Raw genomic sequence first — 13,276 nt, 5'->3', positions numbered from 1 at the left:
GTGTGGGCACTATATAGGGGAGATGTTTCTATGTGTTTCTGTATCCCCGGAAGAAGCCAGATCTGCTGGCGAAACGGCGTTGGGTCAGGAGTCGGCCGAGAGATCTCTGCACCATCCAGGGTATGTTTATACTTTGTCCTTTTTATTTCAACCTCAATCTCTACAATCGCCTCCTTTGCACTTTGTTTGGGGCGTTGCTGCTATGAGGTTTTGAGGTATGCTCTTTCAGCTAGCATTCTTTTTCCCTGTTATTTCGTGCATCGATCTCCCGGCCTCTCCTTGGGTCCTGCTACTCATCTGTGTGTCCCGCCTTGTGCTGCCTGTTTTATTATATATGTATGTATTGTTTATATGTTTATATATACTTACAATAAAGTTGTTTGGATCTTCATACATATGTAAGTTATTTTCATAAATTTTTTTGGTGATTAGAGGATTACTATAGTTTAACCACCTCCCGACCGCTTAACGCAGGGATGCGTCCTGCGGGCGGCCGGGTTATTCCTCCTGGACGCATCGGCGCGTCCTCTCGCGAGACTTCCTGTGAACGCGCGCACACAGGAGCGCGCGTTCACAGGATCGGGAGGTAAACGAGTGGATCTACAGCCTGCCAGCGGCGATCATTCGCTGGCAGGCTGTAGATGCGATTTTTTTTTAACCCCAAAAAGGTATATTAGACGCTCTTTTGTTAACAGCGTCTAATATACCTGCTACCTGGTCCTCTGGTGGTCCCTTTTGCTTGGATCGACCACCAGAGGACACAGGCAGCTCTGTAAGTAGCACCAAACACCACTACACTACACCCCCCCCGTCACTTATTAACCCCTGATCACCCCATATTAGACTCCCTGATCACCCCCCTGTGATTGATCACCCCCCTGTAAGGCTCCATTCAGATGTCCGTATGTGTTTTGCGGATCCACGGATCCGCAAAACACATACGGACGTCTGAATGGAGCCTTACAGGGGGGTGATTAATCACAGGGGGGTGATCACCCCATATAGACAACCTGATCACCCCCCTGTCATTGATCACCCCCTGTAAGGCTCCATTCAGACGTCCGTATGTGTTTTGCGGTTCCACGGATCCGCAAAACACATACGGACGTCTGAATGGAGCCTTACAGGGGGTTGATCACCCCATATACAAACCCTGATCACCCCCTGTCATTGATCACCCCCCTGTAATGCTCCATTCAGACGTCCGTATGTGTTTTGCGGATCCACAGATCCGCGGATCCGCAAAACACTGACACCGCGGATCCGCAAAACACGGACACCGGCAATGTGCTTTCCGCATTTTGCGCATCCGCACATTGCCAGAACTATATAGAAAATGCCTTTTCTTGTCCGCAATTGCGGAAAAGAATAGGACATGTTCTATATGCTCTACAAAAAACGCAGTGTTCGCCCGATCAGGCCTGATCCTGTGTGCACACTTGCGTTCAGTCCGCCCCACCGCAGTGACCGAATTTTTTTTTTTCTGATCACTGCAAAAACACCGTAAAATCGTTGCGGCGCTATAAAGATCACTTTTTTTTTTTTTGTTTTTTTTGTTTTTTCTTACAAAGTCTCATATTCCACTAACTTGTGACAAAAAATAAAATCTCTCATGACCTCGCCATACCCCTCACGGAATCCAAATCCATAAAAAAAAATTGACATTTATATTCCAGACTTCTCACGCTTTAGGGCCCCTAAAATGCCAGGGCAGTATAAATACCCCACATGTGACCCCATTTTGGAAAGAAGACACCCCAAGGTATTTCGTAAGGGGCATGGCGAGTTCATGTAAAATTTTATTTTTTGCCACAAGTTAGTGGAATATGAGACTTTGTAAGAGAAAAAAAAAATATATAAAAAAATCCTTTTCCGCTAACTTGTGCCAAGCTGGGGTGTCTTCTTTCCAAAATGGGGTCACTTGTGGGGTATTTATACTGCCCTGGCATTTTAGGGGACCTAAAGCGTGAGAAGTAGTTTGGAATCCAAATGCAGATACTCTTTGGAATTTGGGCCCCTTTGCGCACCTAGGCTGCAAAAAAGTGTCACACATGTGGTATCGCCATACTCAGGAGAAGTAGGGCAATGTGTTTTGGGGTGTCTTTTTACATATACCCATGCTGGGTGAGAGAAATGTGTCTGTAAAATGACAACTTTGTATAAAAAAATTAAAAAAGTTGTCTTTTACAGAGATATTTATCTCACCCAGCATGGGTATATGTAAAAAGACACCCCAAAACACATTGCCCTACTTCTCCTGAGTACGGCGATACCACATGTGTGACACTTTTTTGCAGCCTAGGTGCGCAAAGGGGCCCAAATTCTAAAGAGTATCTTTACGATTTCACAGGGCATTTTTTACGCATTTGGATTCCAAACTACTTCTCACGCTTTAGGTCCCCTAAAATGCCAGGGCAGTATAAATACCCGACAAGTGACCCCATTTTGGAAAGAAGACACCCCAAGGTATTCCGTGAGGGGTATGGTGAGTTCATGTAAAATTTTATTTTTTGTCACAAGTTAGTGGAATATGATACTTTGTAAGAAAAAAATATAAAAATAAATCATTTTCCGCTAACTTGTGACAAAAAATAAAAACTTCCATGAACTCACTATGCCCATCAGCGAATACCTTAGGGTGTCTACTTTCCGAATTGAGGTCATTTGTGGGGTGTTTCTACTGTCTGGGCATTGTAGAACCTCAGGAAACATGACAGGTGCTCAGAAAGTCAGAGCTGCTTCAAAATGCGGAAATTCACATTTTTGTACCATAGTTTGTAAACGCTATAACTTTTGTGCAAACCAATAAATATACACTTATTGCATTTTTTTTTATTAAAGACATGTAGAACAATAAAGAGAAAAATTTATATAGAAATGTAGTTTTGTTTGAAAAATTTTACAACAGAAAGTGAAAAATGTCATTTTTTTGCAAAGATTTCGGTCAATTTCGATTAATAACAAAAAAAAGTAAAAATGGCAACAGCAATGAAATACCACCAAATGAAAGCTCTATCAGTGAGAAGAAAAGGAGGTAAAATTCATTTGGGTGGTAAGTTGTAGGACTGAGCAATAAACCGTGAAAGTAGTGTAGTGCAGAATTGTAAAAAGTGGTCTGGTCATTAAGGGGATTTAAGCTAGAGGAGCTGAGGTGGTTAAAATAGCGTCCATGCCTACACGTTACCTATTAATATTACAGTGAGCGGGGCCCAGTGTAATAGAATACAGTGACTGCACCGGTCCCCACTGCCATTAAAACACCAGATGCCGACCCCCACACCCTGTATTGGGGGTCATTCACTATTTTACACAGGGACAGTTATGGGGGGGATCTGTGGATGACACATATATAGCATCTTATGCTATATATGTGTCATCCACAGATCCCTCCCATAGCAGTGTCATCCATAGTTCCCCCTCCCATAGCAGTGTCATCCATATATCCCCCTCATAACAGTGTCATCCATATATCCCCCTCATAACAGTGTCATCCATAGATCCCCCTCATAACAGTGTCATCCATAGATCCCCCCCATAACAGTGTCATCCATAGATCCTACCCATAAGTGTCATCCACAGATCCCCCCCATAACAGTGTCATCCACAGATCCCCCCCCATAACAGTGTCATCCACAGATCCCCCCCCATAACAGTGTTATCCACAGATCCCCCCCATAACAGTGTCATCCACAGATCCACCCCATAACAGTGCCATCCACAGATCCCCCCATAACAGTGCCGTCCACAGATCCCCCCCATAACAGTGCCATCCACAGATCCCCCCCATAACTGTGCCGTCCACAGATCCCCCCCATAACTGTGCCGTCCACAGATCCCCCCCATAACTGTGCCGTCCACAGATCCCCCCCATAACAGTGCCATCCACATATCCCCCCCATAACAGTGCCATCCACATATCCCCCCCATAACAGTGCCATCCACAGATCCCCCCCATAACAGTGCCATCCACAGATCCCCCCCCATAACAATGCCATCCACAGATCCCCCCATAACAGTGCCATCCACAGATCCTCCCATAACAGTGCCATCCACAGATCCTCCCATAATAGTGTCATCCACAGACCACCATTAGTTTAAAACCCACCAAAAGCACACCTTTTGGTTCAAAATATTTTTTTTCTTATTGTCCTCCTCTAAAACCTACATAGGTGCGTCTTATCGGTCGAAAATATGGTATCTATCCACTGGTTTGAATGGTAAAACACATGTACATTTTGAGCTTTCCTTACATCCCTACCACAAAATAAATATTTCTGTTAAAATGGCATAAAAAGAAAATAGTCTTACAGATAGCTGCTGTTGATGTTCTGCAGCAGTCGCTACTGTGTTCTAAGGCAGTAATTGGAGCTGAAAGGTACTTCCAGGCACACCCAGCCTCAGCTCCTCACATCTCACTCCCTGGCTGACAGATTTTACTGCCTTTCCCTATTCTGAACAATTCTTCGTTCTAGCCTTTCCCTTCAGTGTCCCTGACAGTAGAATGGGAGCTTGATTGTGACTGAACAGATTGTTTTTTGTCAGACACTGCAAGACAAATCCGCCCTCATTCACAGCCCAACACAGAATGACGTCCTGCTCTTTCTTCAAGGGCACTTCCTTGCCTGCTGCAGCACTTATTGGCTCATCCAGGCTGTCTGTCAGTCTGTGTGCCAATCCGGGGAAACCCTCCCTGCCCACTTCCTCTTAGGGTCAAGTGAGCATCCTTCTTCTTTCTACCTAGTGCTTTTTCCCGCTGACGTGTGCCATTTTCCTGAGTTTGCCCAAAACGAACCAGAAAAGGTTCGGGTTAGTATGCAGTACGGAATTTTGCAAAGTTACGAACTGGTTCTCTCATCTCTAGCTGCTGCCTGTTTGTCATTCTGTGCAGTCCCAGTTACAATAGGGTAAAAAATATATATAATAAATCTGTTCAATCCATTGAAGGACAGAGTATAAAAAAGTAAAAAAAATAATAGTATAATATAAATAGTAAAAATAAATCTACACAAAAAATAACCACCCTGAAAAACTGGTATCTTTGTAAATTGTTCTCGTACCTCTAGCCAAGACGCAATTGTTTAAAAGTGGATGTGTATATATATACATAGTCTACTTTAGGGTAATATTCTATTATTGGCAGAAACAAAAGCTAAATTGTAAAAAAAAACTTCAAAGTTTAACCACTTGCCGCTACGCTAACGCCGAAAGGCGTCATCGCTGCGGCTCCCCCAGGCTACGCTAACGCCGATTGGCGTCATCTCGCGTGAGCCGAGATTTCCTGTGAACGCGTGCACACAGGCGCGCGCGTTCACAGGAACGGAAGGTAAGAGAGTTGATCTCCAGCCTGCCAGCGGCGATCGTTCGCTGGCAGGCTGGAGATGTGATTTTTTTTTAAACCCTAACAGGTATATTAGACGCTGTTTTGATAACAGCGTCTAATATACCTGCTACCTGGTCCTCTGGTGGTCCCCTTTGTTTGGATCGACCACCAGAGGACACAGGTAGCTCAGTAAAGTAGCACCAAGCACCACTACACTACACTACACCCCCCCCGTCACTTATTAACCCCTTATTAGCCCCTGATCACCCCTGATCACCCCATATAGACTCCCTGATCACCCCCCTGTCATTGATTACCCCCCTGTCATTGATCACACCCCTGTAAAGCTCCATTCAGACGTCCGCATGATTTTTACGGATCCACTGATAGATGGATCGGATCCGCAAAACGCATACGGACGTCTGAATGGAGCCTTACAGGGGCGTGATCAATGACTGTGGTGATCACCCCATATAGACTCCCTCATCACCCCCCTGTCATTGATCACACCCCTGTAAAGCTCCATTCAGACGTCCGCATGATTTTTACGGATCCACTGATAGATGGATCGGATCCGCAAAACACATACGGACATCTGAATGGAGCCTTATAGGGGGGTGATCAATGACAGGGGGGTGATCACCCCATATAGACTCCCTGATCACCCCCCTGTCATTGATCACCCCCCCTGTCATTGATCACCCCCCTGTCATTGATTACCCCCCTGTCATTGATAACCCCCTGTAAAGCTCCATTCAGACGTCCGCATGATTTTTACGGATCCACTGATAGATGGATCGGATCCGCAAAACGCATACGGACGTCTGAATGGAGCCTTACAGGGGCATGATCAATGACTGTGGTTATCACCCCATATAGACTCCCTGATCACCCCCCTGTCATTGATTACCCCCCTGTCATTGATCACCCCCCTGTAAAGCTCCATTCAGACGTCCGCATGATTTTTACGGATCCACTGATAGATGGATCGGATCCGCAAAACACATACAGGCGTCTCCCTGGAGCCTTCCAGGGGGGGTGATCACCCCATATAGACTCCCTGATCACCCCCCTGTCATTGATCACCCCCCCTGTCATTGATCACCCCCCCTGTCAGGCTGCATTCAGATGTCCGTATGATTTTTACGGATCCACGGATACATGGATCGGATCCGCAAAACACATACGGACATCTGAATGGAGCCTTATAGGGGGGTGATCAATGACAGGGGGGTGATCACCCCATATAGACTCCCTGATCACCCCCCTGTCATTGATCACCCCCCTGTCATTGATCACCCCTCTGTAAGGCTCCATTCAGACATTTTTTTGGCCCAAGTTAGCGGAAGTTATTATTTTTTTCTTACAAAGTCTCATATTCCACTAACTTGTGTCAAAAAATTAAATCTCACATGAACTCACCATACCCCTCACGGAATCCAAATGCGTAAAATTTTTTAGACATTTATATTCCAGACTTCTTCTCACGCTTTAGGGCCCCTAGAATGCCAGGGCAGTATAAATACCCCACATGTGACCCCATTTCGGAAAGAAGACACCCCCAGGTATTCCGTGAGGGGCATATTGAGTCCATGAAAGATTGAAATTTTTGTCCCAAGTTAGCGGAAAGGGAGACTTTGTGAGAAAAAAATAAAAAATATCAATTTCCGCTAACTTGTGCCAAAAAAAAAAAAATTCTATGAACTCGCCATGCCCCTCATTGAATACCTTGGGGTGTCTTCTTTCCAAAATGGGGTCACATGTGGGGTATTTATACTGCCCTGGCATTCTAGGGGCCCCAAAGCGCGAGAAGAAGTCTGGTATCCAAATGTCTAAAAATGCCCTCCTAAAAGGAATTTGGGCACCTTTGCGCATCTAGGCTGCAAAAAAAGTGTCACACATCTGGTATCGCCGTACTCAGGAGAAGTTGGGGAATGTGTTTTGGGGTGTCATTTTACATATACCCATGCTGGGTGAGAGAAATATCTTGGTCAAATGCCAACTTTGTATAAAAAAATGGGAAAAGTTGTCTTTTGCCAAGATATTTCTCTCACCCAGCATGGGTATATGTAAAATGACACCCCAAAACACATTCCCCAACTTCTCCTGAATACGGCGATACCACATGTGTGACACTTTTTTGCAGCCCAGGTGGGCAAAGGGGCCCATATTCCAAAGAGCACCTTTAGGATTTCACAGGTCATTTACCTACTTACCACACATTAGGGCCCCTGGAAAATGCCAGGGCAGTATAACTACCCCACAAGTGACCCCATTTTGGAAAGAAGACACCCCAAGGTATTCCGTGAGGGGCATGGCGAGTTCCTAGAATTTTTTATTTTTTGTCACAAGTTAGTGGAAAATGATGATTTTTTTTTTTTTTCTTACAAAGTCTCATATTCCACTAACTTGTGACAAAAAATAAAAACTTCCATGAACTCACTATGCCCATCAGCGAATACCTTGGGGTGTCTTCTTTCCAAAATGGGGTCACTTGTGGGGTAGTTATACTGCCCTGGCATTCTAGGGGCCCAAATGTGTGGTAAGGAGTTTGAAATCAAATTCTGTAAAAAATGACCAGTGAAATCCGAAAGGTGCTCTTTGGAATATGGGCCCCTTTGCCCACCTAGGCTGCAAAAAAGTGTCACACATGTGGTATCTCCGTATTCAGGAGAAGTTGGGGAATGTGTTTTGGGGTGTCATTTTACATATACCCATGCTGGGTCAGAGAAATATCTTGGCAAAAGACAACTTTTACCATTTTTTTATACAAAGTTGTCTTTTGCCAAGATATTTCTCTCACCCAGCATGGGTATATGTAAAATGACACCCCAAAACACATTCCCCAACTTCTCCTGAATACGGAGATACCACATGTGTGACACTTTTTTGCAGCCTAGGTGGGCAAAGGGGCCCACATTCCAAAGAGCACCTTTCGGATTTCACCAGCCATTTTTTACAGAATTTGATTTCAAACTCCTTACCACACATTTGGGCCCCTAGAATGCCAGGGCAGTATAACTACCCCACAAGTGACCCCATTTTGGAAAGAAGACATCCCAAGGTATTCGCTGATGGGCATAGTGAGTTCATGGAAGTTTTTATTTTTTGTCACAAGTTAGTGGAATATGAGACTTTGTAAGAAAAAATAAAAATAAAAAAAATCATCATTTTCCGCTAACTTGTGACAAAAAATAAAAAGTTCTATGAACTCACTATGCCCATCAGCGAATACCTTAGGGTGTCTACTTTCTGAAATGGGGTCATTTGTGGGGTGTTTGTACTGTCTGGCCATTGTAGAACCTCAGGAAACATGACAGGTGCTCAGAAAGTCAGAGCTGCTTCAAAAAGCAGAAATTCACATTTTTGTACCATAGTTTGTAAACGCTATAACTTTTACCCAAACCATTTTTTTTTTACCCAAACATTTTTTTTTTATCAAAGACATGTAGAACAATAAATTTAGAGCAAAATTTATATATGGATCTCGTTTTTTTTGCAAAATTTTACAACTGAAAGTGAAAAATGTCATTTTTTTGCAAAAAAATCGTTAAATTTCGATTAATAACAAAAAAAGTAAAAATGTCAGCAGCAATGAAATACCACCAAATGAAAGCTCTATTAGTGAGAAGAAAAGGAGGTAAAATTCATTTGGGTGGTAAGTTGCATGACCGAGCAATAAACCGCTAAAGTTGTGGAGTGCCGATTTGTAAAAAAGGGCCTGGTCTTTAGAGGGGTATAAACCTGTGGTCCTTAAGTGGTTAAATTAACCCTTATAATTTATATGTATAATATTGATATGAAAAGAAACCTGAATTATTTCCAACAAGAGCACAGAAAATCACATTGTTAACCCCAAAAAATAAAAAGTCATAGCCATTTAACACACCCTTCGTCATGAAGACCAAAATGACCCTCGTACTGAACCTGTTAAAGGGGTTTTCCGGAACTTATCTATAGAAGCTATCCTTGGGTTATCAATATCTAATCTGCATTGGTTCAACTCCTGACACCCCCAGTGATCAGTTGTTTTCACTAGCTGCAGCGTTTGAAGAAATAGAACCCAACCAAGGCCTCTCTTAAATAAACTTTGTTCAGCTTTGTTAAAGGGTAGTTACCCAGAAAAAGCTGGATTCCTGGTATGAAACAGATTTCCTTTCCTTTTGGAAAGAATACTAGCTGGAATGTCTCTTTTTCCAGAGAAGCATTATATGGAGATACAGCTGACATCAGAAAGAATGACTATCTTTTTTCTTTTTAGCTTTTCTGACAAAAAGGATAGGAAAGATAATTCTTTCTTATGCCAACTGATGTTAGACCTGCTAGTTTTCATATATTTTCCTAGAAACCAAGAGGAGGGTTGCCTAGCGTACAATAGTCATCACATATATTAACTGGCCCTTATAATAGAAATACTACCCAGCCAAAGGGCCTCTCAACAAGAAAAGCTGATTCTATCTGCTCTGCTCTGATAAAGGGCATTTGTCATGAAATAACTAGTTGCTGATGTGAGGCTGGCTTAGCTATTTTTCTAATTAGGCTATCTACATCTGTTTAAAAGGTTAAGCAATGACTGGAAGACTATGCTGTAGTTATGAAACACTTAGCTTTTGTTAATATGTTTTGGAAAGAAAGCTGATTGTTTTTCACATGTGGGTCTCTCTTGAATTGGAAAAATTTGGGTTTGTTAGAATCCAGCTTTTAAAAAAAAAAAAATCATGATGAATTCCATATTGACATCATTGATTTGCTAATCTCTATATGCATATTTATACATATATCCTGCTTCATAGATCAATTTCCCCCTGTTTGCTTATCCTCTAAGTTTTTGGTGGTAGCCTCAATCTGTTCAATGAATGCTTTTTCATAATCAGATTTTTATCTATTGCTGTGCTTGCATCGCCATATAATTCTTCTATGGAAAAGAGACACGTAAGCTAGTCTCATTTCCAAAAGGAAAGGAAAACTGTCTGATACCAGGAATTCAGCTCTTTCTGGATAACTACCCATTAACAGAGCTAAGCAAAGAAACTTTGCTTGGATGCCTGAGAGGCCTTGGTTGGGGTACTATTTCTTCTTCTGGAGGGTGCCAAGTATTGATGAGGAGTTTTGTAAACCAGTTTTCCTCTGGGTCTCTGGGAAAGATGTATGAAAATTAGCACATCTTACATCTGCTGGCATCAGGAATGCTAATTTGAATATATTTCCCAGAAATCCAGAGGAACATTTCCTGGCCTACAATAATCCGTACACGTACTACGCATACTATGTGCTCTTCATATGGAGAAAGAGTACCCCTTCCTCCCAGATAATGAATATATATTGCCAAGAAACTCAGAGTAGCATACTAGACTCTCTCTTTCTTTCTCTCACTCTCTGTCTCTCTCTAATCATCGTTTCGGTATAATCAAACCAAATCTCAAAAGGTTTGCTCATCTCTAGTATGCACCTTGCATTTTTCCGCAGTGTTTTAAAGGGGTTATCTAGCGGAATAATAGTTTTATTTTAGATAAGGTGCAGAATTGTGTAAAAAATTAAATAAAAGAAACATTACTCACTTGACTGATCCCTCTCCTCCGCTACTGTTCCAATACTTACTGGTTCCCCACAAGTGTCTGCTTTCTAGTTTAGGCTTGACACACAGGAAATTTTGTAACATTATATCCTAGCGCAAAACTGTTCCATAATGAGTTATTATACACTTATAAAAGAACATTGATTGCACTACAAGTTGTATTACATACCAAAGGTAAAAAAAAGGTATTATCCTCCCTGACAATAGTGATTTCTCCACGGCTTACAGGTCTTACACCCTCTGATAAGTTTGTCTAGAATTATGGGCTTCCGAACAATTAATCCCCTGATGTTCTAACATTTTTTTTTAAAGGTCTACCTATAATGTAACCTTTCACTTTTACAAAGTCAAGCTCTGCTACATTTCTTAACAGATTTTTTTTTTCCACTCCAGATATTCATCCAGAAACATCATGCCTTTCTGCACAGAACAGATAAGGCCAATCATAAAACTTAAAATGTAAAATCTTGCTTCCCAGAGCTGCAGCTGCAGACATTTTTGTCTGCATGTTTCTACATAGCCTCTAGCTAATGTGCGCATCCACCAAGATATGACTTGTGCAATGTCACTTGAAGGTCAGCAAACTGTTGAGAATCACATAAAAGGCAGACTCGAAGGGCACGGATGAGTGGCACAAGGACTATTTCTTTCTGACAGGACACAAACCCCAGCGCCAGGGAAAATTAAATTAACATTTAGTAATTCATATTAAAATTATATTTTCACCTCCCGCATAAATGAACTGTAGAGCTAGGCTTGAGATAAATGGGATACATTCCTTGTTCATCTGCATCTATTATATGACATAGTAGCAGACAGCAAGCACCATTTATTATTCTGTATATAGAATATATATATTTTTTTTTCGGTATGAGACTTGTATAAGGCAGGCCTGATGGATAGTGCAGCATGAACGATGTTAAACTGCTGGTGATGGTGTGACCGTGATGAAGTGGTGAGTAACGGAAGGGGAATCCTCGTCTTCACTGTCATGCGTAAAGCTGGCTTCTTCTTGCATGAAGGATTTCCATGGTGGGTGTAATACACTTTAGGCAGTGTGTGGGTGGAAGGGAATGCATTTTCTACAAGGAGGAAAGATTCCATTTAGAAGTCCTATGCCGAGTTTAAAACCTCTCATCTTCAACAATATATAAATATAGCAGCCGATGCATTACATCAACTTTTTCTGTGTGTATCATTTTTACCATGGTAACATAGTCTGTCAGATTTTCCTACTTTCCTATGTTTTTTTCCTCTATATCTATTCTTTTCTGGTAGCAGCAGGATGTCTAGCTCATTCAATGATGCACAGACAGTAGGAGGTATTTTTCAGTTTATACAACAGAAGTGTATAATGCCATCTCCACCACTGTGTTTGCTAGGTCTACAAAACAACATTTTGTTAAGGATATTCGAACAAAGGCAGGTGCTCGAAGGGACCCCACCATGGTATTCAGATCCCTAAGTGTATATAGTTGGTGCAGGAATACTGTATGTACACTAATTGTCCACTGTCTGTAATATAGAATGTAAAGGGAACCTGTCACCTGAATTTTGGGTATAGAGCTTAGGACATGGGTTGCTAGATGGCCGCTAGCACATCCGCAATAGCCAGTCCCCATAGCTCTGTGTGCTTTTATTGTGTAAAAAAAAACGATTTGATACATATGCAAATTAACCTGAGATGAGTCAGAGCTTGAAAATATGACTTCTCTGGTCACACAAGTAAGATATGACTCTTCTATGTTAATTTGCATATGTATCAAATCGTTTTTTTTTACACAATAAAAGCACACAGAGCTATGGGGACTGGGTATTGCGGATGTGCTAGCGGCCATCTAGCAACCTATGTCCTGAGCTCTATACCCAAAATCCAGGTGACAGGTTCCCTTTAAAGTGTCAAGGATGGGAATAACTGGATGCTACTATCATCAATGTTAGGAGAAATAACATTAACTGCAGTCACATTGCAGCTCTAATTACTGATTTATTAATATATGGCCATTTTTTAAGTACCAATGCTGTTGTTAGCTTCATTGATTTACAGGTTGCATGCTCCATTAATTTCAAATTTCTGACCGAATGGAAGACTGACTATAGCACTTTATTTCCTCCCTGCTGGGATAGAGGAAAAATAAATCAATAGCTACTGATAAAGAAATACACTTCTCACAAAAAGTTAGGGATATTTGGCTTTCGGGTGAAGTTTTTGGAAAACATAAAAAGTTCACGCTATAGTGATATTATATAATGAAAGTAGGGCATGCAAGGGTGATTTCCTCATGTCAATTTATTGAAACAAAAGCCAACCGTGGTGGGTCTACCCCCACAAAAATGTCAATGTCTCTATTACAGCTTGACAACGACATCTCATGCTGTTC

General features: G+C 42.0%; 1 protein-coding gene across 2 annotated transcripts in view; it reads left to right on the top strand.

The window, feature by feature from the left end:
* The window catches only part of DHRSX (dehydrogenase/reductase X-linked), a 403,310-nt gene that overhangs the window by 258,834 nt on the left and 131,200 nt on the right, over positions 1-13,276 (top strand). The gene's annotated exons all lie outside the window — the stretch shown is intronic.

This window comes from Bufo bufo, chromosome 3, assembly GCF_905171765.1.
Source record: "Bufo bufo chromosome 3, aBufBuf1.1, whole genome shotgun sequence".
Taxonomy (NCBI): Eukaryota; Metazoa; Chordata; class Amphibia; order Anura; family Bufonidae; genus Bufo; species Bufo bufo.
Note: the sequence above shows the minus strand (reverse complement) of the source record. Positions and strands in the feature narration are given on the sequence as shown.